Source organism: Scyliorhinus torazame, chromosome 1 (assembly GCF_047496885.1).
Source record: "Scyliorhinus torazame isolate Kashiwa2021f chromosome 1, sScyTor2.1, whole genome shotgun sequence".
Classification (NCBI taxonomy): domain Eukaryota; kingdom Metazoa; phylum Chordata; class Chondrichthyes; order Carcharhiniformes; family Scyliorhinidae; genus Scyliorhinus; species Scyliorhinus torazame.
Window position 1 is genome coordinate 185,839,194 of NC_092707.1, and position 26,325 is coordinate 185,865,518.

At 54.5% G+C, this 26,325-nt stretch overlaps 1 protein-coding gene across 1 annotated transcript in view; it reads right to left on the minus strand.

Annotated features, from left to right (window-relative positions):
- The window catches only part of csmd2 (CUB and Sushi multiple domains 2), a 995,459-nt gene that overhangs the window by 416,565 nt on the left and 552,569 nt on the right, over window positions 1-26,325 (minus strand). The gene's annotated exons all lie outside the window — the stretch shown is intronic.

The following is a 26,325-nucleotide window of genomic DNA, read 5'->3' on the forward strand; positions in this document are numbered from 1 at the left end:
GCAAGGGTCAGACTACGGCATACATTGCTCATCACCAGTGCTCAGCTCTCAGTGGGTTATCATCACCTCTCTGTCCTCGATAGTGACCCTCTGACACCCACCCCATCACCCTGGAGTGCAGGTACACAGACCCTGTGAGGGTGGGGCAGGGTGGGGGGGAAGTGGCATGGGGAATTGGGGGGAGAATGGACGGGAAGGCTGAAGGATGAGGGAGGGATTGGGAATGGGGGTTGGTGGGGAGGGAGGGAATGACAGACTTAGCCATCTCCTATGTGAAGTGGGCGAGGATGTGGAGCTCCTGGCCCTCTGGGCTTGCCAGAACCTCACTGCTGCTGCCTATCCTCCATCCACTGGCTGGTCCTGTGGGTCTTCACCGGGTTCATCTTCTAGCCCTTTAGTCTGGTGCCTCTTTGCCCTTGTCCTCCTCATCGGATGAGGTGGCCACATGTTCCTCCTCCTCTACCACCAGCATGTCGGCCCACTGCTGTGCCAGATTGTGGAGGACACAGCAGACCACCACAAAGCAGGAAGCCCTCCGGGGGTTGTATTGCAGTGCACCACCAGAGCAATTGAAGCATCAGAGCCTCAACTTGAGGAGTGCAATGCACCGCTCAATTACAGCCCGGGTGGCTGCCAGGGCCTTGTTTTATCGGGTCTCTGCATTGGTCACCGGCCTCCGTGCTAGCATCATTAGCCAGGTCCTCAGTGGTTACCCCTTATCCCCCAAGAGCCATCCTGTGGTGGTCCTCGAAGAGGCTGGGGATGTCTGTCTGCCCCAGGATGTAGCTGCCCTGCACACTCCCTGGGAAGTGTGCATACACGTGCATGGTTTTCATGTCACAAATGATCTAGACGTCAGGGAGTGGAGCCCCTTCCTGTTGAAGTAGGGCACTCCCTGATGGCCTGGTCACTGCAAGGCAACATGCGTGCCACCTATTAACCCCTGGGCCTGGAGCATCCCACCGATGGTGGAGAATCCAGCTGTCCGGGCATCTTGTTGGGCCTGGTCCATGTCAAAGTTTATGTAGTTTGCTGCATGGATGCACTTTTGGGCTGTAGCTTGTGAGGTGCCACACAAGTTCTCGCTCGAATCCTGGAATGATCCTGAGACATAGAAGATCAGGTCTGGAATTACCTTGATGGCTACTGGGAGCGGGTATCTGCCTGCTTCACGTGGTGCCACATCCGCAAGGACATGGCAAAGCTGCCGCACGATCCCCTTGTTGAGGCGGGGCCTCCTGCGGCACACGCCGTCAGTCATCTGTTCAAAAGACCAGCAATGCCTGGACACCTTGGTCCGTCGCCTGCCTCCCCTTCTGGGTCCATTCCTGGCCTGATGGGTGGCCGGGTCCTCAGGGTGTGTGTGGGGACTGTGTGTGGGGGTGGGGCATCCTGTGAACCACGTCCAAGGCCCTCTATGGTGAGGGGCCGCCTTGAGTCTCTGTTAACGTTGATGCCGCTGTCTCCTCCGGCGTCTGTTCGCCTAGCCTGCCAGTGGCACCACGAAGGCTGCTTCCGTGTGGTCCAAGATATCATAAATATATGTAAGGAATTGAGGAAGGATGAGGGATTGACAACCAGCAGTGTCTCCCACCCCGGATCCTCCAATCCCTCATTGCTCTCTCACGCCCCCCCATTCCTCCATTGTTCCCCTTCCCCCAATCCCTAATTTCTCCCCCCTCCCCATTGCTCCCCCTTGCCCCCCCCCATTTGCCCATTGCTCCCTGTCCCATTCCCCCATTTCTCCCCCTCCTCCCATTGCTCCCTCTCCCGCTCATTCCTCCATTGCTCCCCATTCACCCATTGCTCCCTCTCCCCCTCTCCTGATTCCTCCATTGTTCCCTCCCCCCGTTCTGCCATTGTTCCGACTGCTGCTCCCCCCAACATCTCCTGCCTTCCGACATGTCCGGCCATGCGAGTCACCTGCTCACCGGACCCCACACCCTGTCCCAAAGACACCCACACATAACATCACCTTGACTGGGCTCTGGTCCCCTCCAATGTGCCCAGGTGGCACTGCCAGCAGGCAATGGCACTGCCATGGGGCCAGGCCAAGCTGGCATGTATTTGTGCGGCGATGATTGGGCCAAGGCATGCCCAGTGCGGGAGGGCCCGGGTACACCATTTACCCGATCTCTTGCTGCACTGAGTTCCGGCGAGCGGAGCTCCTCAGTGCATAAAACGGGTCTCTGTGCGGCCTAGGGCACCCGTTCCCCACTGAGGTCCCATATCTAACCGGATGGATGTTAGGTAGCGGGGTGTTTCTCGGCACTGCAAGTGCTGGGAACACATGTCTAAATGCGCTCACTATGGGACTCTGTTCCCATTTGCTTAGATCGGGCCCCACTTTAGAGTGACTGTTCTCCACAGTGTTTAATTCTGACGCCCAATTGAGTTTGTAGTTGGGATTCAAAAGGGGAAATAAGTACAAAACTGCAGCACAGCTCTGAGGGATGTATTAGGATCTTAGGAAATACATAATTTATATGATACAACTGACGTAAGCCCATCTAAAAGGCAGTACGACAGCAGAAGCCATCCCATCCGCTGACCAAACTGAAAGTCTGTAGAGCAATAGTCCTGTCCACTCTGATCTATGCCAGCAAGACCTGGACTGTGTACTTGTTCTGTCAAGAAGCTCGACCACTTTCATTCGAGCTCCCTTCAGAGACCTCTGGAGATCAGATGGCAGGAAAAAATACCAGACACAGGTACTCACCCGAGTTGGCATAGCAAGCATATTGAGACAGTCATTCATTTACCAAAGCAAATCTTTTTTGGAGAGCTCGAGTCTGGAGTGTGCTCTCAAGGTAATCAGAGGAAGCAATTCAAGGACATTCTGAAGACTTTGCTTGAGAGTTTTGGTATCTGCTTTGAGTCCAAGGAGAAGCTCACCCAGGATTGGTGGCACGGTGGGACAGTGGCTCGCACTGTTGCTTCACAGCTCCAGAGTCCCAAGTTCGATTCCCCACTTGGGTCACTGTCTATGTGGAGTTTGCACATTCTCTCCGTGTCTGCGTGGGTTTCCTCCGGGTGCTCCGGTTTCCTCCCACTGTCCAAAGATGTTCAGGTTTGGTGGATTGGCTATGCTAAATTGCCCTTAGTGTCCAAAAAGGTAGGTGGGTTGCTGGGTTACGGGGATAGGGTGGAGGTGTGGGCTTACGTAGTGTGCAGACTCGATGGGCCGAATGGACTCCTTCTGCACTGTAAATTCTATGTAAATTCCATGATTAATGCCCCTGGCTCAACCAATTAAAAAGCAGTGTGGCCTCCTTTGAAAGCAAGTGTATACCAGAGGCAGAGAGAAAATGCAAAGAGAGGAAAACCCAAGCCAGAATCTCGTCCAAAACTCAAATGCCTGCAGTACGCATTCCTATCTGCAGCAGAACCTTTCGGCTGCAGATTGGCCTTGACACCTGCATACTCACCAGAACCCTAACAAATACCCCAGATGAAAAACATGGGCTGGGATTCTCCAATCCCGCGGCTAAGTTCTGACAACGGCGTAAAAAGTGGCGCGAGCCACTCCAGCGTCAACGGGCCTCAAGTGGCAGCTATCCACCCCTTCCTAGGGGGCTAGTGTGGTAGCGGAGTGGTGTCCGCAGCTCAGGCGCCTGAAAGCCAGCGCGCCACGGCCAGCTCGGGTTCGCGCATGCCCGTGGGTTCCCGTCTCTGCACCGGCTCCCAGGCAATATGGCGGAGCCCTACAGGGCCCCGGTGCGGAGGAACATCGGCCCCCACAGAACTAGCCCGCCCACCGATCGATAGGCCCCGATCGCGGGCCAGGCCACCGTGGAGGCCCCACCCCCCGGGATCGGATCCCCCGCCACCCCCACCAGGACGACCCCCGCAGACAGAACTCCGAGGTCCCGCCGGGTGGGACTATACGTAACCCACGCCGGCAAGACTCGGCTGAACTCGGCGGTCACTCGTCCCATCGAGGCCCGGAGAATCGTCGGGTGGGCCACTTTCAACAGCCCCCGACCGACGCGGCGGCGATCCCATGGTCTCCCGAAGATCGGCACCGGAGAATCGGCGGGCCGGCGTGGGGGCAGCATGGCACGATTCTTGTGCCCCACCGCCAATTCTCCAACCCGGCGCGGGGTCGGAGAATCCCGGCCATGGTCATTGTTACATTTTTCTCTTCAATGCAAATGTACCAATCATACACAAAGTTTGGTGAAACAAGATTTATTTGAAGGTAAGACTATATACAGATACAGTCAACTGAGAGGCAACGTCTAGTACACCTGATCTTGACCACTATTGCTTGTTGACTGAATGCAAGTCTTGAGACTGATGCATCTCACCCTGCTGAGGTGGTACTGATAGACAACAGTTTAAATATGCTCCCTTAAAGGTATATGCACTTCATTTCACAACAGTCACCTTCGTTTTGAAGAACAAACATGAAAATTTGAGTGCCAGTAACGTTTGTGGTGTCAGTTTAAAGTAAAATTGTTTATCTGTCTGAAGTAATTTGCCTGGCAATAAACGTTTGAATTATGTTGATTTTGGTCTGTTTGTTACAGGAAAAGTTTTAAGTGAAATCTTGCTCATTGGTTTCTTTCATTGGGTGGTTTGGAAAACTCATCTTTCTTTTAAAGTTATTGTTTTTTTTTTTATAAATTTAGGGAACCAAATTAATTTTTTCCAATTAAGGAGCAATTTAGCGTGACCTATCCATCTAATCTGCACATCTTTGTGTTGGGGGGCGGGGCTGAAAACCATGCAGGCACGTGTAGAATGTGCAAACTCCATACGGACAGTAACCCAGGGCCGGGATCGAATCCGGCTCCTCAGCGCCGTAGGCAGCAGTGCTCACTACTGCGTCACCGTGCCGCCTGAAGTTATTGGTTTCTACGGGGATTGTAACAAGGACAAGAGGTTAGGTTGATCTTAGATTAGGATAAATGGTTGGCACAACATTGTGGGCTGAAGGGCCTGTCCTGTGCTGTACTGTTCTATGTTCTAAGATAAAATGAGAAAGAACCAAAAAGAAATAAGCTGAATTCCAGTCAGCAAAAAACACTGTGGGTTTGTTGCCCATACAAGTGATTCAAACAGGAAACTAAAGTGCTTAAAAATCTATTCAAATTCCCAGGTGAACTGGTAACATGAGGCAAATGTTTAGAAATTACCAGATTCAAGCAAATTGGCGATGATATGGGGGATTAAGCCTGGTAATAAACATAAAAAGAGGAAAATCAGCATCCACTCTACGGTCGGGATTTTAAGCCCCCATTCACGTCGGGTTTGTTTGGCGACAGGAGCAAAAGAATTGCGAGTGGACCAAAGTCGCGTTTCATTACGACGCCAAACCATGAAGTGATGCTCTCCTCCCCCATCAGTGATGTCAGCAACCTCATTATATAAATTAACATATAATTATCAGACTCATGCACCAGAATCACCCTCCAAATCAAAAAATGCATCCGCAGCACCGTGATGTAGGAATGACATGAAGCATTACTGGCCTCAGAAGGTATGCATCTGGCAAGCAGTATTCCCAGGGGAACTCAGAGGTGAATTCAGTGCTCAGGGGGGGAGAGGGTAGTGCCTGGGTGATGCCAGCTTGATGCCAGGGTAGTGCCAACTGGGTGCTAGGGTAATGCCAGCTGGGTGAAGATTGTTTCCTGGTTTATTAGCTGTATGCTAGGACGTCATTTAAGCATGGCACCTGGATTATGGAGAGTCTGATTTGATGGCAGTGCAGCCGAATGAATCAGGGGTCGCCCACCAGCCATAAGTCGTGGAACCCGTGACTTCAAGTTTCTTTTTCCAAAGTACCGCACCATGTGGTGGAGAAAGCCACAATCGTCATTGCTTTTCCTGCCTGACACTGGCCTTTGTGGACATCTGAGAAAATCTCATTTAGACACCTGAACAGAGTGAGAAGTAGTCTCTATGCCATGATTACATTGGCGAAGCATTCTCCAATTTAAGACAAGGTAAAGTATTCCATGTTTTGCTGTATAAAAGTCAGACGCATTTACTCTTGGATGAAAAGTGCTCCAATCATACACGTTTAAAACTCCAGGCAGCAGCACAGTGGCGCAGTGGTTAGCATTGCTGCCTCACGGCGCCAAGGTCCCAGGTTCGATCCCGGCTCTGGGTCACTGTCCGTTTGGAGTTTGCACATTGTCCCCGTGTTTGCTTGGGTTTCGCCCCCACAACCCGAAGATGTACAGGGTAGGTGGATTGGTCACGCTAAATTGCCCCTTAATTGGAAAACATTAATTGGGTACTCTAAAAAAAAATTTTAAAACTCCATGCAACAGATAAGGCTGCTCCATATGTCCTTTCCTCTGTCCGAGATAGCAGAAGGATTTCAGCATGGGCAGAATTGACGAAGGAGTGAAAGCCATCACAAATTCAGCACTGATGTACCGTGTTGCCTTATGATTGAGGAATCCTGTGGTGATCACAATGGAAAGCTCAGCGGTTTCCTGGTAAAATTTCATGGGTAAGATTTCAAATTGTAAGTTACAAAACTCTGAAATTCCATTCCTGCAACAGCGATTAGTTTCAAAGCAACATCCAGAGCATTTTCATTGATAGCAAAATCCACAGATATCACAGGAATCCAATGATGCATCAAACTTGATGCTTAAATCTCCCTACATGTTTTTGTGAAGCTTAGTTATTTGTGAAACCTACTGAGCCAAGTGACACTTATGGATACAGAATCATGTTCGATCAAAACTCCCAACCGAGAATCTTACCAAGACAGCAGCTGGCGTCAGCTTATTTGGTGTTGATTTTCTACCATCTACAAGCAAATCACACTGTACAAATGAACGTCTCAGAAACAGGTCACAAAGCAGCTCTGACACAAATGTGCATCCAGTGTAGGTAGAGAACTTAGAAACATTGAAACCAGTTATGCCCAGATGAAAATAGAGCCGCTACTAGTAGTAGTTGGTTGCAAAAGATTCCATCACTATACTTGTGACAGACCAGTGACTATAAATATAAATCATAAGCTCTTCGAAATTACATGAAAAAGTAAGAAATCACCTCAGAACACTTCAAAAATGCTATAAAGGAGGTTAATGAGACTTCAGCTAGATGACATCCAGATTGTTTATCAGCAGGAAAACAGATGCAACTTGTCGATAATTTAAGCAGAATGTATTTGTCTCTTAGGTCCAAGGACAAGTTACAGTAAAAATCAGTGGCAGTCAAGATGATAGAAAACCTGCTTACTGTTGAACATTGGCTATGGAATATTGAGTCACATAATGCAAGAAATGAAATACTTCAAATTCTTAAGAACTTAACTTGAATGATTAGCTACATAGCAAGGAACAGCAACCAGCTCAATGATTCCATTTTTTTATTTTATAAGTGATATTAATATCCAGCATGACATCCTATTTAGGGGAAGGAGCTCAATGAGAAAGGACACAATTCTATATTTCACACACTGATTTATGATATAGTTTCCCCAACCTTTTCATATTGTATTTAACTTCAGATCACATCTCAAATGAAACATAACCTCTACCCTTATATATGGAAAAAGTTGGGGTTCATGGGGTTCAAGCACACAGACTGTACAAAGGCTATAAAACAGATGTTTTATTCCACTGGCATCAAATCTTTACATTCACGGAAAAAGCTTAACTTCAAGAAAAAAATAATTTACACCGGGCATATGTGACCAACATTCCAGATTTAGGAGATTGTCAAGTGCTTGATGTCTGGGGCGAAATTCTCCGTTATCGGCGGAAAGTCCGCCGATCGGCGCAAAAAACGGCGCAAATCCCACTTGCGTCACGTCATAAAAATAGGCCGATAGTCTCCGGCCCGAAATGGGCTAGCAGCGATGTGACGGGATCCGCGCTTGCGCAATGGTTCACGCCGTGCAGCGTCATACGCGCTGCACGGCGTGACGGCTCATAAGGCCGCGCTGCTCCCCCCCACCCGACCGGAACACCCGACCGCAACACCCGACTGGATGGCTAGCCGTCGCTCAGCCCCGAGGTTCGAGTCACGCGATGTGGAGGCGCTCCTGGACGCGGTGGAGCAGAGGAGGGACGCCCTGTATCCCGGGCACGGCCGCAGAGTTGCCCCACGCCACAGCCGGCGTCTGTGGAGGGAAGTGGCAGAGGCCGTCACCGCTGTGGCCCTAACACCACGGACAGGCACCCAGTGCCACAAGAAGGTGAACGACCTCGTCAGAGAAGGCAGGGTGAGCCTCCCATATCCCCCATATCCCCCCTCCCCATATCCCCCCTCCCCCATATCCCCCATATCCCCCCTCCCACATATCCCCCCACCCCCATATCCCCCATATCTCCCCCTCCCCCATATCCCCCCTCCCCCATATACCCCCCTCCCCATATCCCCCCTCCCCCATATCCCCATATATCCCCCTCCCCCATATCCCCCCTCCCCTATATCCCCCATATCCCCCCTCCCCCATATCCCCCCTCCCCATATCCCACATATCCCCCCTCCCCCATATCCCCCCCTCCCCCATACCCCCCTCCCCCATATCCCCCATATCCCCCCTCCCCCATATCCCTCCTCCCCCCCTCCCCCATATCCCCCCTCCCCCATATCCCCCATATCCCCCCCATATCCCCCCTCCCCCATATCCCCCCTCCCCATGTCCCCCCCTCCCCATGTCCCCCATATCCCCCCTCCCCCATATCCCCCCTCCCCCATATCCCCCCTCCCCCATATCCCCCCTCCCCCATATCCCCCACATCCCCCCTCCCCCATATCCCCCCTCCCCATATCCCACATATCCCCCCTCCCCCATATCCCCCTCCCCCATATCCCCCCTCCCCCATACCCCCCTCCCCCCCTCCCCCTCCCCCCCTCCCCATATCCCTCCTCCCCCCCTCCCCATATCCCCCCTCCCCCATATCCCCCCCCCATAACCCCCCTCCCCCATATCCCCCCTCCCCATGTCCCCCCTCCCCATATCCCCCCCATATCCCCCCTCCCCCATATCCCCCCTCCCCATGTCCCCCCCTCCCCATATCCCCCATATCCCCCCTCCCCCATATCCCCCCCTCCCCCATATTCCCCCTCCCCCATATCCCCCATATCCCCCCTCCCCCATATCCCCCCCTCCCCCATACCCCCCCTCCCCCATATCCCCCCTCCCCCATATCCCCCCTCCCCCATATCCCCCCTCCCCCATTTCTCCCTCCCCATATCCCCCATATCCCCCCTCCCCCATATCCCCCCTCCCCCATATCCCCCCTCCCCCATATCCCCCCTCCCCCATATCCCCATATCCCCAAGTGAATCCAGCCCTAACCTTAACCTCTGCAATGCACGCGCAACCGATGGCGTGCATTCATATACCTGCCGAACACTGTTGCCTTTTACCCCTGCCACCCCCCACAGGAGAAGCGCGCACACAACAATAGGGAGCATGTGAGGACTGGAGGAGGGCCCGCTGATGAGAGGCCACTGACCGTTCACGAGGAAAGGGCCCTGGAACTGGCTGGCGGACCTGAGGACCGGGAGGTTGCTGATGCAGAGGTCGGGGCCCCACGAGCAAGTGAGCCACCAACAGCCCGTCCCCATATCCCCCCTCCCCTATATCCCCCTCCCCCGTATCACCTGATCACTGCCTGATGTCTAACCATGCATGCTTCATTGTGTATCGCAGGACCAAACGTCCAGGCACCCATCCCCGCAGATGCACACCGCCCGCAGGATGCCCCTCGCACACCACGGGAGACGGAGAGACCCGCACCCTCCAGCATGCGACGCCCGCAGGATGCCCCTCGCACACCATGGGAGACGGAGAGATCCGGACCCTCCAGCATGCGACGCCCGCAGGATGCCCCTCGGACACCACGGGAGACGGAGAGACCCGGACCCTCCAGCATGCGACGCCCGCAGGATGCTCCTCGCACACCACGGGAGACGGAGAGACCCGGACCCTCCAGCATGCGACGCCCGCAGGATGCCCCTCGCACACCACGGGAGACGGAGAGACCCGGACCCTCCAGCATCCGACGCCCGCAGGATGCCACTCGCACACCACGGGAGACGGAGAGACCTGGAGCAACAGGGAGACGACACCCCCGTCACGTGCGGGAGCGACCACCCAGCGATGAGGGGGGCAGCCACAGGCCCCCGTCACATCCGAGCCAGGACACCACTACCCAGGACACCACTACCCAGGACACCCCTACCCGGGACACCACTACCCAGGACACCCCTACCCGGGACAGCACTACCCGGGACAGCACTACCCGGGACAGCACTACCCGGGACAGCACTACCCGGGACAGCACTACCCAGGACACCCCTACCCGGGAAGACGAAATACCGGACAGTGACTCAGAGTGGATGGGTGGAGACGAACCCCCACCCCAAAGTGCCATGGACTCAGAGTGGGACGAAGAGCACGACACAACGCCACTGCTGTCACCAACACCCCCCACCATCGCAGAAACACTCACCACGGTTGGGCACTTTAGTGATGAGGCGTCTGGTACACTCACTGGTGCGCACAACACAGCCGTCCCGATACAGCAGGTGGAGGTAGGAGCAGCAGAGGGACCGGGCGATCGGAGGGCAGCCCAGGCCAAGCGAACATCTGCCGCCCAGATGGATCCCGGGTTCCTGCAGTTACCACACCCACACATAGATCCGATGCAACCACCGACACGGAGACGAGCGAATAGGGTGACGGGTGGCTTGCGGCGGCTGCGGTCGCAGGTGGAGGAGTCCACCCGCGTCCAGGAGCTGGGAGTGGTCCCGGTCATGCGTGCCACCCAGGCTGACACCGCACGGGTGGCGTCCGCGGTGGAGGCAATGGGTGCGACGGTGTCAGACATGGGGAACGGTTTGCGAGGCCTGGGGCCTTCCGTGCAGGCGGCGTCTGTGGCCCAGGAAATGGCTGCCCTCTCACAGGAGGCCATGAGCCAGTGCCAGCGCCAGATGGCAGAGGCGCTCAACGCCATAGCCCAGTCTCAGCAGGCCATGGCCCAGTCTCAGCAGGCCATAGCCCAGTCTCTGCAGGCCATGGCCCAGTCTCTGCAGGCCATGGCCCAGTCTCAGCAGGCCATCGCTGAGGGTATCGGCGCCAGTGGCCATGTGCGAGCCGGCGTCGCACTGTCACAGACAGGGTTCGACAACCCCCTGGGCTCCATGGCTGCAAACCTGCAGACCCCTGTCGATACCAGCACGGGCCTCCAGGACTGTCAGCGCCAGATGTCGGGGGCGCGTCGGATGGCCAGTCCGTTCGCATCCCCCACCCATGTAGAGGCCTGGGGGCCATCGGGCACCCCGAGGGAGGAGGAGGTGGTGTGGTCCGTCCCGGCTCCCTCTGTAGGGGAGGTCCCGGTACACCGCGACACCTCGGACTCCCCCCCTTCCGTCCCAGGTGCATCGGGTGGGCAACGGGCAGGACAGGCTGGCAGCTCGCCATCCCAGTCGCCCGGGCCGCAGCCTGGCCCATCTAGGCCAGGACGCCCCAGGAAACGGCCGCCAAAGGGATCCAGTGTCAGAGGGCAGGAATCACAGGAGTCCACCTCCAGTTCTGCTGTACCATCTGGGGAACCACGTAGACGTAGTCAAAGGGCCCGTAAGGCCAAACAATTAGACACTGAGTAAGTTGGCACGGGTGCAGGGCACAGATGAGTTTTAGGGGCTAGGGCACGTGCATGAACTCCTTTGGTTATTAAAGTCAATGTTACACCTACCGAAGCTGCCTTTGTGCTCTGTCCAAAGAGTGCGGGCGTGTCATGTACGTTGAGCGCAAGTGTGTGTGTGACGGGTGGTCTTACCTCAGCCCCAGGTGAGTCTGCCCCCTTCCCCCTGGGCCGCCATCAACATCCCCCGGGCAGAGGACGGGACCGTGCGCTGCAGTGTCACAGCCGCATGCAGGGATGGTCCGGGTGGATGGTGGTACGGTGGCCATGGGTCAGACATAGTCCAACGATGTAAAGCCAGGAGCTCATCGGAGGCGGATTGTCATCATCCTCCATGGCCTGCGATAGACACGCGTCCACCCGCAACTGGGTGAGCCCGGCCCGTTGTGCCGCCGGTGGATCGGCAATTGGGGGGGGGTGGTGTGCATGCGGGTGGGGTGTGTGGGGTTGGGGAGGGGGGTGAGGGTGCTGGGTGGGTGGATGGGTGGGGGGTGTGGGTGGTCGGCTGTTGTCATGGTGTGCGGTCTGTGGCCATACTACCCGATTCCCACGCCCATCTAGTCAGTGAAGCGGGCGTCTATCAGTCTGTCCCATGCCCGCTGGGCCAGCCGGTAACGGTGGACAGCCACCCGCCTGTGTCTACCCCGTCTACCCTGACCATTGCCCCCATCCCCCTCATCTGGGGAGAACTGGGCCTCTTCCTGCTGCTCCTCCACTCCGCCCTCCTCTGCCTGCGGCACATCGCCCCTCTGCTGGGCTATGTTGTGCAGGACACAGCACACCACAATGATGCGGCCGACCCTATCTGACCGATACTGGAGGGCGCCCCCAGAGAGGTCCAGGCACCTGAAACGCATCTTCAGCACGCCAAAGCACCTCTCGATCACTCCCCTTGTCGCTACATGGGCATCATTGTAGCGGTTCTCCGCCTCATTGCGTGGCCTCCGTATAGGCGTCATCAGCCACGATCGCAATGGGTAGCCCCTGTCGCCCAGCAACCAGCCCCTCAGCCGGGGATGGCGTCCCTCGTACATGCCGGGGATGGATGACCGTGACAACATGAATGAGTCGTGTACACTGCCTGGGTGACGGGCGCAGACGTGCAGGATCATCATGCGGTGGTCGCACACCACCTGTACGTTCATTGAATAGGTCCCCTTCCTATTAGTGAACACGGCCCTGTTCTCTGCAGGTGGCCGCACGACGACGTGCATCCCATCGATCGCGCCCTGGACCATGGGGAACCCGGCAACGGCAGAGAAGCCCACGGCCCGGGCATCTTGGCTGGCCCGGTCCACGGGGAAGCGGATGTAGCGGTGCGCCATGGCATAAAGGGCATCTGTCACTGCCCGGATGCACCGATGCACCGATGTCTGCGATATGCCGGACAGGCCCCCACTCGGTGCCTGGAATGACCCCGTTGCATAAAAGTTCAGGGCCACCGTAACCTTGACGGACACGGGGAGAGGGTGTCCCCCGCCAGTGCCACGCGGTGACAGGTGTGCCAGCAGGTGGCAGATGTGTGCCACGGTTTCCCGGCTCATCCGGAGTTTCCTCCTGCATTCCCGGTCCGTGAGGTCCTGGTATGACTGCCGGGGCCGGCACACACGGGGCGCCCTCGGGTGCCTCCGTTGCCGTGGGGCCGCGACGTCCTCCTCCCCCTCCTCGTCCTGTCGGTCAGGTGTCCCTCCAGCCTGGGCGGCTGCCGCCTGCCCCTCTCTGGCACGCTCCTCCTCCTCCTCCTCCTCCTCCTCATCCAGGGCAACATAGACATGAGCGGCTGCCACCACGGCGGCCAACATCGCTGGATGGTCTGAAAACATGACGGCCTGGTGGGGGGGAGGGGAACGACGACATGTCATCATTGCCCATATCCCCTCCTCCCCCCAGCCAGGTGGCATGGACCGCATGGGTCCAACTGTTGGAGGCTGGCACCTGGCCAGGTGGACCAACTCATTTGCCCTCCCATCACCCACCCCAGCACGGACCCCCCCCAACCCCCAACCTCCACCCCGGCACGGACCCCCTCCCCAACCTCCACCCCAGCACGGACCCCCCCCAACCCCCAACCTCCACCCCAGCACGGACCCCACCCCAACCTCCACCCCAGCACGGACCCCCCCCCCAAGCTCCACCCCAGCACGGACCCCCTCCCCAACCCCCAACCTCCACCCCAGCACGGACCCCCCCCCAACCTCCACCCCGGCACGGACCCCCCCCAACCCCCAACCTCCACCCCAGCACGGACCCCCCCTCCCAACCTCCACCCCGGCACGGACCCCCTCCCAACCTCCACCCCGGCACGGACCCCCTCCCCAACCTCCACCCCAGCACGGACCCCCCCCCAACCCCCAACCTCCACCCCAGCACGGACCCCCCCCCCAACCTCCACCCCGGCACGGACCCCCCCTCCCAACCTCCACCCCAGCACGGACCCCCCCCCCAACCTCCACCCCAGCACGGACCCCCCCCCCCCAACCTCCACCCCGGCACGGACCCCCTCCCGGCACTCCCCCGGAGCCCAGCCTACTCTAACCCCCCCCCCCCCCCCGCCGCACACACACACAAGCCAAGACACACCTCTCCTCACGCAATCAGTCTGCGGCCACGCCATTTCCTGCCCAGAGCCAACCCCCCAGGCCGTCACTCACCTCCTCGCTGGTCGGCGTGAGCCTGGAGCACCGGGTCACGCCGATGAAAAGGAGGTTTGATTCACGTCGACGTGAACGGTCATCACGTCGACGGGACTTCGGCCCATCCGGAAGGGAGAATATCGGCAGGCCGAAAATCGGCTGCCTTGCGCAGACCCGTGACATTCTCCGCGGCAGCGGCGCCATTAACGCCCCGCCGACTTTTCTCCCTTCGGAGACTTCGGCGGGGGCGGGATTCACGGCGGCCAACGGCCATTCTCCGACCCGGCGGGGGGTCGGAGAATGACGCCCCTGATCTCCAAAAAGACCCTTATTCTTTATTTAGCTATAGTTTATCTGATATATTTATAAAATGATCCTAATACCCTCCAGGCATACCTGACATTGATATTTTGCTGCAAGCAGATCCCAAGGTACTGTGCTCAACTGCAGCAACTCGACTGACACTCTGGTAGAATACAACAAACTTAGCATATAACAAAGGACAGTAAACCTTTGGTGGTACAATAGTCAAGTAATTTACCAAATCCATTGTTGGGTGGATTTGTGACATTGTTGATAATTAAAGTTTACTTTCATAATAATTATAGATTAACAATCCATATTGTTGGCAAAATAGTTACTTCCAATGCAGAGCAAAGGATTGTTTGAGATTAATTTTGCATTTCAATATTGTGATTTTAGTTGATAGCATGACTTGCAGGGAGATGTATATCTATTTTATTTAAAGTTTTCTCACAAGTTCCCTTGAGGGATACATATTCATACACTTTTTTGAAAATGGAGGCAAAATACTAATTTGTCATTCCTGCCATCACTTCACCCTCCAAGAGAAGATTCTCTTTTCCGCGACCTTTACATTTAAGCAGTTGCCTCATTCATTTCTACGAAGTTAAATTCCTGATCAGCTCAGAGATTTAAAATAACCTTGCCCGCATTTGACCTGGAGTAACATATTTGAACATAGCATGAACTCCTCTGAATGTGTCAATCACCTATTCATAAAATGCCAGGTTAAGGCTGACAAACTATCATGCTTCAATCATTCAAATAGTGGTATCAATTAGATTTTAAGTCAATTCTGTCAACCAACTGATTTCATCAGTGCAAAGGAATGCACACAGGCGAAGCCTACAATTGTTTGTTGAAAGAAGGATTCTCCTGCATACCAAATTAATTTCTTTGTACACAGCCAATTCACTGACCTATTGTTGCTGAGTTTTATCCGTCCAGCTTTTCAGGGAAATTGGAAAGATATCTGGGAATTGCATTTTTATTAGAGGCTGTCATAGAGACTCCAGCAGGTAGGTCTTGCGTATCTACGGTTGGGCATCAGCTGCACAGTGAGGAAAAGGATAGCAGTGCAGCAGTTTCAAGCTTGCCGGGGCATAGGGTGGTAAGTGACTCTCACAGCAGGCAAGGGGCTCTTGTGGACAATGTCAGCTCAATCCAGTCCAGCCTCCTCAACATACACAGGACCTGCCACCACATGGATGAAAGAAGCCACGTGTGATTCAATGATCCACTAATATCATGAAGATTATTAATTTATGCACATGGTGAGGCACTGGAATTGTGTACGTCTATTTCGATGATTTAAGGGCTAGCTGGAGAGAGCACAATTTTGCTAGACAATGGGTGCCATTCTCCAAAATGGAGACTAAGTGTTCGTGCCGTCGTGAACACCATCGCGTTTCTATGCACAATGGAGAGCCTCTTATAAAGGATCCCAATAGTTGTTGTGTATTTGGACAAAGTCTTAGTGATGGGTCATCACCCGAAGAACAACGTGTCAATTTGGAAGAAGTCTTCAGGAGGTTCAAAGAAGCTGATATACGCCTGAAGCACACCAAGGGCATGTTTCAGGCCGATGAGGCCACATATTTAGCTTTCAAAGTCGATGCAAAAGACATATATCCATCCGAGGACAAGGTTAAAGCAATAAAAGGGGTACAAGCACCAAGGAATGTGGCTATGTTGAAGTCATTTTTAGGGATGATCAGCTATTATGGCCGTTTTTTTACCTAACCTCACGATAATTTTGGTGCCCTGCACCAACTGTTGAAGAAGCATCGACGATGGAAGTGGGAAGATTCTCAGAGAAAATCTTTTGATCAAGTGAAACAGGCCCTATAACCGTCAACCTTACTTGTCCACTTTGATCAGGCAAACCATAATAGTGACGTGTGATGCATCGACTTATGCTATAGAGCATACTTTCACATAAGGTGGAAGGCGGTGTGGAGCAGCCTGTCAATTTTGCTTCCAGGACCTTGTTGGATGCCGAAAGGAAGGATTCACAGATAGATAAGGAAAGTTTGGCAGTGAGAAATGCTATGAAGAAATTCCACCAATGTATTTATGGCCATCACTTGACCATCAGCTCGGACCATAAACCGTTACTTGGGCTTTTCCGCGAGGATAAACCAGTTCTGCCAATCACATTGGCCAAAGTACAAAGATGGGCATTATTGTTGGCTGTGTATGATTGCACTTTTCAACACAGACCAGGGGCGGGATTTTCCAGTCGCTGACGCCGAAATCGCATTCGGCGATGGGCCGGAGAATCCCTTTGTCCGATGACATCAGGGGCGGCATTGCTTTCACGATGGCCCGCCCCCTCCAAAGCAGTATACTCTAGGAGTACACCGCACCCCTTATCTTCGGCCCCAACACGATGCCGATGCATCCACCCCCGACCGATCGAGTTCCCGGCGGCGTGGGTCTATTATGGGATTACCTGTCGGGAACTCGGCGTGGCGGCTGCGGACTCAGTCCAGCGCCACCACAGTCGGGGAAGAGTCAATCTGCGGGCAGGGGGGACTTTGGCAGGGGCTGGGGGCACTGCTGGGGGGTAGTTCGGGACTTGCGAGCCGGCCAAATGGGGGGCACTATTTTGCTGCCGGCCGCCGCCATGCACATGCGCGGCCACGGTCTCAGCAATTCTTCGGGCCATATTGGCAGCTAGAGCCGGATGCTCTTCGCCGCCTTCCTGCTAGCCCCCAGCCAAATGGAGGATTGGTGGCCGTTTTGCGCCGGACTTTTGGTCGTAAAAGGCCACCGTTCCCACACCAGCGTCAGAACATAGCCTGAGAATCGGAGAATCCAGCCCCATGTATGCAGATCTCAAATGTCGACACTCTAAGCTGGCTTTCACTTCCACAGATGATATCTGCACCTCCCATTCCACATGCAATTGCCTTTGCTCTGAATTTTCAGGACACGGTGCCCATTTCATCTGCCCATTTCAAGACGTGGACTGACAGGGACCCAATTGTATCGAAGGTAAAAAAGGATGGCTCTAATTGGCTGGCATTTTGTTAAGGCAGAGCAAGTCAGGCTCAACTTGCAATGCTAAAATTAGCTGTGAATACAGGGTGCTTTTGTGGGGGTGCAGCGTGATAGTGCCACCCCAAATGCGACCGCCACTCCTCCAGGAGTTGCACAACTTGCATCATGGCCAAACCAAGATGGTGGCTAGGAGCAACATTTAGTGGCCAGGGATAGATAAAGAAATAGAGGGCGGGATTTACCGTCCACCCTGCCGCGTATTTTTCGGCAGCGGAGGTGGCCCGCCAGCAGGGTCTACCAACCCTGCTGTGCCACAGAGTCAGCGGTGGTAGAACAAAGGATTTCCCAAGGGGAATCTGGAATGTCAACAGAAGTTGAGGAGGGTGTTGGTACTGGCTCATCTTTGGAATCTGTAAATTTGCCTGCTACTGATGTGGACTCTGATACATCAAATATGGAGGAACCGGTTGCAGTGTTGTGACACTCCATAAGAGTCTGGATGTCCCCTGATAGACTGACCTTATGTACTTTGGTCATTGGCTCCCTTACTGAGAATTCCGTTGACTCTACATAGTTGTCTCTAATAGTTTTTTGTCTGTAGTTCCAGGTGAACTTAAGGGGGAGGAATGCGATAGCATGGCCCCTTTAAGGGGCGATCCTTTGCAGGCTACATGACCCACCCAGAACCTATGGGGACGAGTGCGCAAGCCTATTGGGTGCCATGGCGTGGACCCAGGAGTCAGTATAGTAAGCCCTGGAGTTGGTGGGAATAGACCTGTATTGGGGATGTGATGATCTGTATTTATAAAGTTCTTCCATTGTTAATAAATCACTCTTGTGATTTAACTCTGCCTTGTCGTATTATCTCTCATTATTACAGTTTAGCGGGAAGGTACTGCAGCTCTTGCAAGACTGGAAATGAGATAAGTGCAGCGGCAATCAAGAAGGCGGCGGTGAGATGGACCGGGGTGACATTTGCACATGCGTGGAAACTATTTTCACATTTGCAAATGACGCTGTCAAAGAACAGCAAGCTGATGAGGATGAGGTGATGACCAAAGATAGATTATTGGGATACTCCCAGGATAAGAAACGCCATTGGTAGAGATTCCTTGCATAAGTGTGTAAATGGAAGATATCTGCATTTTATGATGCGCCCACACGTGATTGCAGAGCAGAATGGGTCCAGGAGCTGCCAGCCAGGTTGGGAGCGAGGTCCCGGAGGAGGACTTCCGAGGGAAGACAAGGAGACGTTCATGAGGTGTTTCGTTTGTCGTGGTACACAGCAGTGATCGGATGGAGTGTTTGCATTGGATACGACCTCCTGTCAGCGGGAGACTGGGAGATTCCTGGACAGTAGGGCCAGGAGGACGGTCTTCCAGACCGTTCCGTTCTCCCTCTCTACCTGTCCGTTTCCCCGGGGGTTATAATACTGCTTGAGGCGATGCCCTTGCTGAGCAGGAATTGATGCAGTTCGTCGCTCATGAAGGAGGATCCCCTATCGCTGTGTATGTAGGCGGGGAAACTGAACATCGTAAACATACCATGGAGGGCTTTTATGACGGTGGCTGCGGTCATGTCGTGGCAGGGATGGCGAATGGGAACCGGGAGTACTCGTCAATCACGTTCAGGAAGTACGTGTTGCGGTCGGTGGAGGGGAGGGGCCCTTTGAAGTCTATACTGAGGCGTTCAAAGGGCCTGGAAGCCTTTATCAGGTGCGCTTTCTCTGGCCTGTAGAAGTGCGGCTTGCACTCCACGCAGATTTGCCAGTTCCTGGTGGCGGTCCTGACCTCGAGGTTGCGGGTCTTGATAAAATGGAAGAATTGAGTGACCCCCGTGTGGCAGAGGTCCTCATGGAGGGCCTGGAGTCGGTCCACTTGTGCTTGACACATGTGCCGCGGGACAGGGCATCAGGAGGCTTGTTTAGCTTCCCGGGACGATGCAAGATCTCATAGTTGTAGGTGGAGAGCTCGATCCTCCACCGTAAGATCTTATCGTTCTTTATCTTGCCCCGCTGTGCATTATCGAATATGAAAGCTACCGACCGTTGGTCAGTGAGGAGAGTGAATCTCCTGCCGTCCAGGTAATGCCTCCAGTGCCGCACAGCTTCTACTATGGCCTGGGCCTCCATTTCAATGGAGGAATGACAGATTTCTGAAGCATGGAGGGTGCGTGAGAAGAAGGCCACGGGCCTGCCCGCTTGGCTGAGGGTGGCCGCCAGAGCTACGTCGGACGCGTCGCTCTCGACTTGGAAGGGAAGAGATTCATCGATTGCGTGCATCGTGGCCTTTGCGATGTCCGCTTTCATGCGGCTGAAGGCCTGGCGGGTCTCTGCCGACAGGGGGAAAACCGAGGATTGTATTAGTGGGCGGGCCTTGTCCGCATAATTGGGGACCCACTGGCGAAATATGAAAAAAATCCCAGGCAGCGTTTTAGGGCCTTGGAGCAGTGGGGGAGAGGAAACTCCATGAGGAGGCGCATGTTTCGGGATCTGGGCCTATGACTCCATCATGCACTATATAGCCGAGGATGGCTAGACAGTCGGTGCTGAACACGCATTTGTCCTTGTTGTAGGTTAAGTTAACGGTTTTTGCGGTATGGAGGAATTTGCGGAGGTTGGTGTCGTGGTCCTGCTGGTCGTGGCCGCAGATGGTGACTTTGTCGAGGTACGGAAATGTGGCCCGCAAACCATACCGGTCAACCATTTGGTCCATCTCCCGTTGGAAGACCAAGACTCCATTTGTGAAACCGAAGGGAACCCTCAGGAAGTGGTAGAGCCACCCATCTGCTTCAAATGCAGTGTACTTGTGGTCGCCCGGACGGATGGGGAGCTGGTGGTAGGCGGATTTGAGGTCCACCGTGGAAAAGACCTTGTATTGTGCAATCTGATTGACCTAATTGGATATGCTGGGGAGAAGGTACGCGTCGAGCTGCATATACCTGTTGATGGTCTGACTACAATCGATGACCATCCTGTGCTTCTCCCTGGTCTTTACAACCACTACTTGAGCTCTACAGGGGCTGTTGCTAGCCTCGATAATACCTTCCTTCAGTAGCCGCTGGACTTCCGACCTAATGAAGGTCCGGTCCTGGGCACTGTACCATCTGCTCCTGGTGGCGACGGGTTTGCAATCCGGGGTGAGATTCGCAAAAAGGGAAGGCGGGTCGACCTTGAGGGTCACGAGGCTGCAGACAATGAGCGGGGGTATAGGGCCGCCAAATTTAAAGGTTAAGCTCTGGAGGTTGCATTGGAAGTCCAATCCCATGAGTATGGCAGCGCAGAGGTGAGGGAGGACGTACAGTCGGAAATTTTTAAATTCCCTTCCCTGGACCGTGAGGTTCGCTACGCAGAACTCCTTGATCTCTACAGAGTGAGACCCGGAGACCAGGGAGATTCTTTGGTTAACTCGGTGTATGGGAAGAGATCAGCGCCTTACCGTGTTGGGGTGCATTAAGCTCTCTGTGCTCCCGGAGTCGATTAGGCAGGATGTTTTGCACCCGTTGATGAGCACGGTCGTCGTCGCGGTCGAGAGCGTTCGGGGCCGAGACTGGCCCAGGGTCACCGAGGCGAGTCGTGGTATAAGTTGAAGCTTTTCCTTGGGCAGTGTGTGGTCATCCGAATCGGGGTCCTGAGACTCCAGCCAAGATGGCGGCACCCATGGGTCGCACATGGCTAGGGGTGGGCAAGATGGCGGCGCCCACCATCGCACGAGGTCCCTGGGGAACAAAATGGTGGCACCCGGGGCCGGCACATTGCTCGGGAAAATGAAGATGGTGGCACCCGCGGCCCGCACATGGCACATGAAGAAAGTTGAGGTGGCGGCCCCGGTTCGCCCCCAGAGACAGTGCCGACCGCCCAGGCCTGGTATACCGCCACAAAATGACCCTTTTTGCCACAACCTTTGCAGGTGGAGAAGCGGGCTGGGCTGCGCTGCCGGGAGTGCTTGGCTTGCCCGCAAAAATAACAGGGGTTGCCTGGTAGCTGCGCGGCACAAGCTGGTGGGGGGATGGGGGATGCATCGGGGCCGGCCGCGGGTGGGTTCCACGCTGCCCAATGGGCTGCCGTGCATTTTGGGAGGCCACATCCTGGAAGCTAGCAAGGGCCCATGCCTCCTTGAGGCCTAGTGTCACTTTCTCCAGCAGCCGCTGACGGATTTGGGAGGACAGCATACCTGCAACGAATGCGTCCTGGATTAAAAGTTCTGTGTGGTCGCTGGCTGAAACTTGCAGGCAGTCACAATCCCTACCTAGTACCAGGAGCGTGCGGTAGAATTCATCCAGCGATTTCCCCCGGGATTTGTCGCCTTGTCGCTAGCAGATGTCGGGCGTAAACCTGATTTACTGGGCGAATGTAGTTTCCTTTCAACTGGGCCATTGCGGCCTCGAAATCATCCGCATCCGTGATGAGGGTGTAGGTCTCTGGGCTCACCCTCGAGTGGAGAACTTGCACCTTCTAGTCCTCCGTGGGTGCAGTCGTGGCCGTCATGAGGTACCCTTTAAAGCACGCCAGCCAGTGCTTGAAGGTTCCCGCTGAGTTTGCCGCGTGGGGGCTGAGTTACAGACACTCCGGCTTGATTCGGAGCTCCATTCTTTACATCTAGTCCAATAAATTGATGCTTGATCAATGACTCCTGAAGCGAGATTAAATCAAATGTCTTTCCACTGCTCCTAATTTTTGTTACACTGTAAATTATTGGTGACTTCAATTAAATTAAAGATGCTGCAGAAAATCTATCCTTTTTCCTTGCACTCAAATCTTCTTCATTTGTACATACACTGTGATGCTCGATCAATGACTCCAAAAGCGAGATTGGATGACAATTGAAGGCTTTATTGGACTAGATATTTCCCCCAGCAGCGCAGGTACAGAATGCAGCTGCTAGGGAGACACAGACTCTTATACTCCGCCTTACTGGGCGGAACCAGCAGGCAGGCTTCACCAACGATCTCCCTGTCTCAGGTACTTCCCACACCAATAATCTTACAGCCTCAACCTAGGAACCGTAATACCCCTAATACCGACTACCACACACTGTTGATGTGAAGAGAATTCAATATCGGCGAAGGAATCCCCCTTGTCTTATTCGCTGCTTTCTGATTGATAATTTTCAGATATGGAATCAATGTTGTTGGCATTCATGTTGGACGTAAATGAAGGGATGCAGCATATCCAAACTGATTTAACCTCTGCAGTCTAATCAGCAGGTACATCAGTACTGATGTCCTGAGAGATGTCACCATCACATTCTATCAGTATGATGTACCATATTTTCAAGAAGTACCAAAAACAGTTAGGACAGACAATTATCACTCAACTAATTGGACATATGGCTTAGAATTGTTCTCTTTGGGCACGATTCTTCCAAAGATTTTCTAAGTGTGGTAGCGAGCGGGAACTGCTGTGAGCTTCCCGACGCTCGGCCCAGTGAGGCCGGAAACATTATTCAACGTTAATTGGTCCACTTAACGAGGACCCACGGGCTTCACGCTGCAAATGAAGGCTCGCCAGCCGATTCGCCGGGACTACGCTCGCCAACCCTCCCCTCTAACAAGATCGAGCAGTACTTAAATATCACGTGCACAGCCAACCCCATTCAGCTCGCAGACTTGGCACCGAGACTACCAGCCCCACAATTCGGGACGCCTAGATCGGTGGAGACCAGGAGGGATGTCCTGTTCCCCTGAGGTTCACGGAGGGTGAGCCACAAAGCAGCCAGTGCCACCTGGGGTGAAGTGGCAGGGGCTGTCAGCTCGGGCAGCGTGACCAGGATGACTGGCATCCAGTGTCGCAAGAAGGTCAATGACCTAGACAGGGCAACACGGGTGAGTTGATACCAATGAGACCCTTCCTCCCCCACGTGAGCATCCACCCCCCCCCCCCAACCTTCCATACGGCCCACAAACCTCTCTTCACCCCCCTCTCCATTCAACACCTCCCCGAAACCATCCTTCACATCCCTCCCCCCCACCACTGTCAACCACGCATGTGGCCATCGATGACCTCTCTGTTTCTCTGCAGGAGAAGCTCTCCCACAATCGCAGGAAGAGGGCCCAGACTGACAGAGGTGTGCCTCATGTAGGAATCCTCACCATCTTTGTGGAGCTGCCCCTGGAGGTGACTGGAGTGGCGAGGACAGAGCAGTCACCAACGCGGAGGTCGGCGCATGTCGCAGAGGTGAGGATCCACCGGACCCCACCTGGACGACTGGTCAAACATGAATTGCTATTGCCATCTCTTCCATTGGCCATGTGTTCATTCATTAGGTAATTTGGACATTCTGAATTCTCCCGCTGTGTACCCGAACAGGTGCTGGAATGTGGCGACTAGGGGCTTTTCACAGTAACTTCATTGCAGTGTCAATGTAAGCCTACTTGTGACAATAAAGATTATTATTATTATTCCGCAGGTCCTCCAGCCGGCGGCGCCGGCCCATCCAGGGTGGCCCCTTCCCCTGCCTCCCTTTACACCACCAAGGAGGAGAGCTCCGAGGATGCCAGGATTGATGTATCACAGCTGTCATCCTCACCCGCAGATACATGCACCTCGGTGGGAAACGTCAATGGTCAGGCTTCTGGGGCACAATCTGGTGAGCACCACACATTTGGAGGCAGGCACACCCAGGTGAGACAGCATTCAGAGATCTGCTGGATCCCAGGACCCAGCTGGGTCCCAGCCAGATGCTCAACCTATGGAACATGTATAACTAGAGCTGATGAAGATGGTAGGGACTGGCTGGGATATTCAGAGGAAGATGTCAGCCAAGCTACAGTAGGTCCATATTGAAGAAGTTCCAGAGGCTACGGGCACAGGAGATGTCGCTGGCAATGTGTGACACCGAGGCCAATACTAGTAGGGTGGCGAGCGCAGCGAAGAGCCTGATGCACGTCGTCAGCAGCATTAGTGGAGGTGTCCAAGGCATGACGCAGTCTGAGATTGCCATGGCTGAGGGCCTCGGCAGTATGTCCGAATCGCTGGAGGACGTGACCCAGTAACCTTGAAGAGGCGCTGCGGGATATGTCCCGCTCCGAAATGGGCGTTGCTGAGGCCCTGCAGAGCAGGCCCAATCACTGAAGAGCATCGCCGAGAGGATCAACACGATGATGCAGACATCAGGGAGCTGCCAGAGCGGGCAGAGCCAGATGATGCAGGGGCAAGCGGGGCACAAACCAGCTGCTCCTCTGCCCCAAGGTGATCCCCAGGGCCCAAGCGGGAGGAGAGGGCGCTGGGTGTCAACCCAGACCTGTCCCATGGAGTGGGGATGGTGGCCACAAGTTCCCCCTCTGATGAGGCCACGCCTCAAAGTCAGCACATGGAACAAAGTGCCGTTGACCAGTGCCGCATGGCCCTCTGGCTCCAGAGTCCCCAGAGGACACTTGCCAGGGGTATCGAAGGCCACGGGACGTGGTCAGCAGCTGGCTTCCCCCACCTCTGATGTGTATCCTGGGGACACACCTAGATGTAAAGCAAGGAAAGTGAAGCTCATTGAGGATCACTGAGGGCGCCAGGGGATGGGGGACAGGAGTTGGTGGGGAGAGTGGGGCCACACCATCGGGAGAGTGGGGCATTGTTGGACATCTGTAACACATTAAAAACCCTTGACCACAAACAGTATGACGCCTCTGTCATTTTTATCCGCATAGCGGTTCAACCTCCGAACCCTTGGCCCATCTCTCCAGGTATTCCCCCCCTCCCTGTTGCACTCATCCACCCTCTGGCCATGGACATGTCCCCGGAACTGTGTCCCATCCCCTGGGGTGATCGGATGTTGATTGCTGCGTGTGTGGTGTTGCCTCCCGCAGTGTTCAGGCACAGTATCCCAGCATCATGTTCTGATTGAGATACGAGGCAATGACTCCCACATGCTACATGGCCCGCCCACCATGGGAATCCACATGGGTTGTGTGAAGTGCTCACTTAACCACGGTTGCCAAATCTCTATCATCAATAGCCTTCGGCTGCATGGCCAGAGGCCTCGGCAGTGGTGGGGGGTATTAGTGGGGTAGACGGGCAGGGACAAGAGTTTCCCCTAGAACAGGTACACACGATCCAGGGGTTGTCATGGTGGAGCCACGTGTGGTTGCCCTCTCCAGCGCCCACCCCCTTCCCCCACTTCCCATGTGGAGAGTTCCCCCCCCATCCGGCCAAGGGCCCCCTACCCCCTGGGCATGGGGCCGGCAAGTCCAGCTCCCCTAGGCCCTTTGCCTGTGAGCAAAAATGGCTACTCACCTCCTCGGCTCCCCACAGAAGCCCTTCCGCCAGGTTCACGTTTTAAAAAATGATTACTAATCGGCGCCAGCGTGACCACCTGCTGGGGAGGCCGATTAATCACGGCAGGCTGTTGTTTATGGCTTGGATCCCGTTAATTGTACTGAAATAGGGCTTAAATAATGATAACTGGTTTCTCGCCACGCTAGAGCTGGATCCCAATTTCACCTACTAGAGTGGGCCAGTTGCATTGCAAATTGTTTGCCGCCTGGCGCAGTTCCCGCTTTCGGCCTGTCTCGCTATTCACCGGTCTTGTTTTGCTCGAGCGAGAGCGCAACGAAGCCAAAGAATCGCGCCCTTTGAATATTGACATGGAAACACTTAATGAAACTTAATGAATATTGACATGGAAACATTCTAAATTATTATTTAAACACTGGAATATATCTGAAATTGGGAAACACTCCCCACCAACATTCCAAACCCATAAGGAGTAATTAACACAAATAGAAAAGAAAATTACTGCAGATGCTGGTATCTGAAA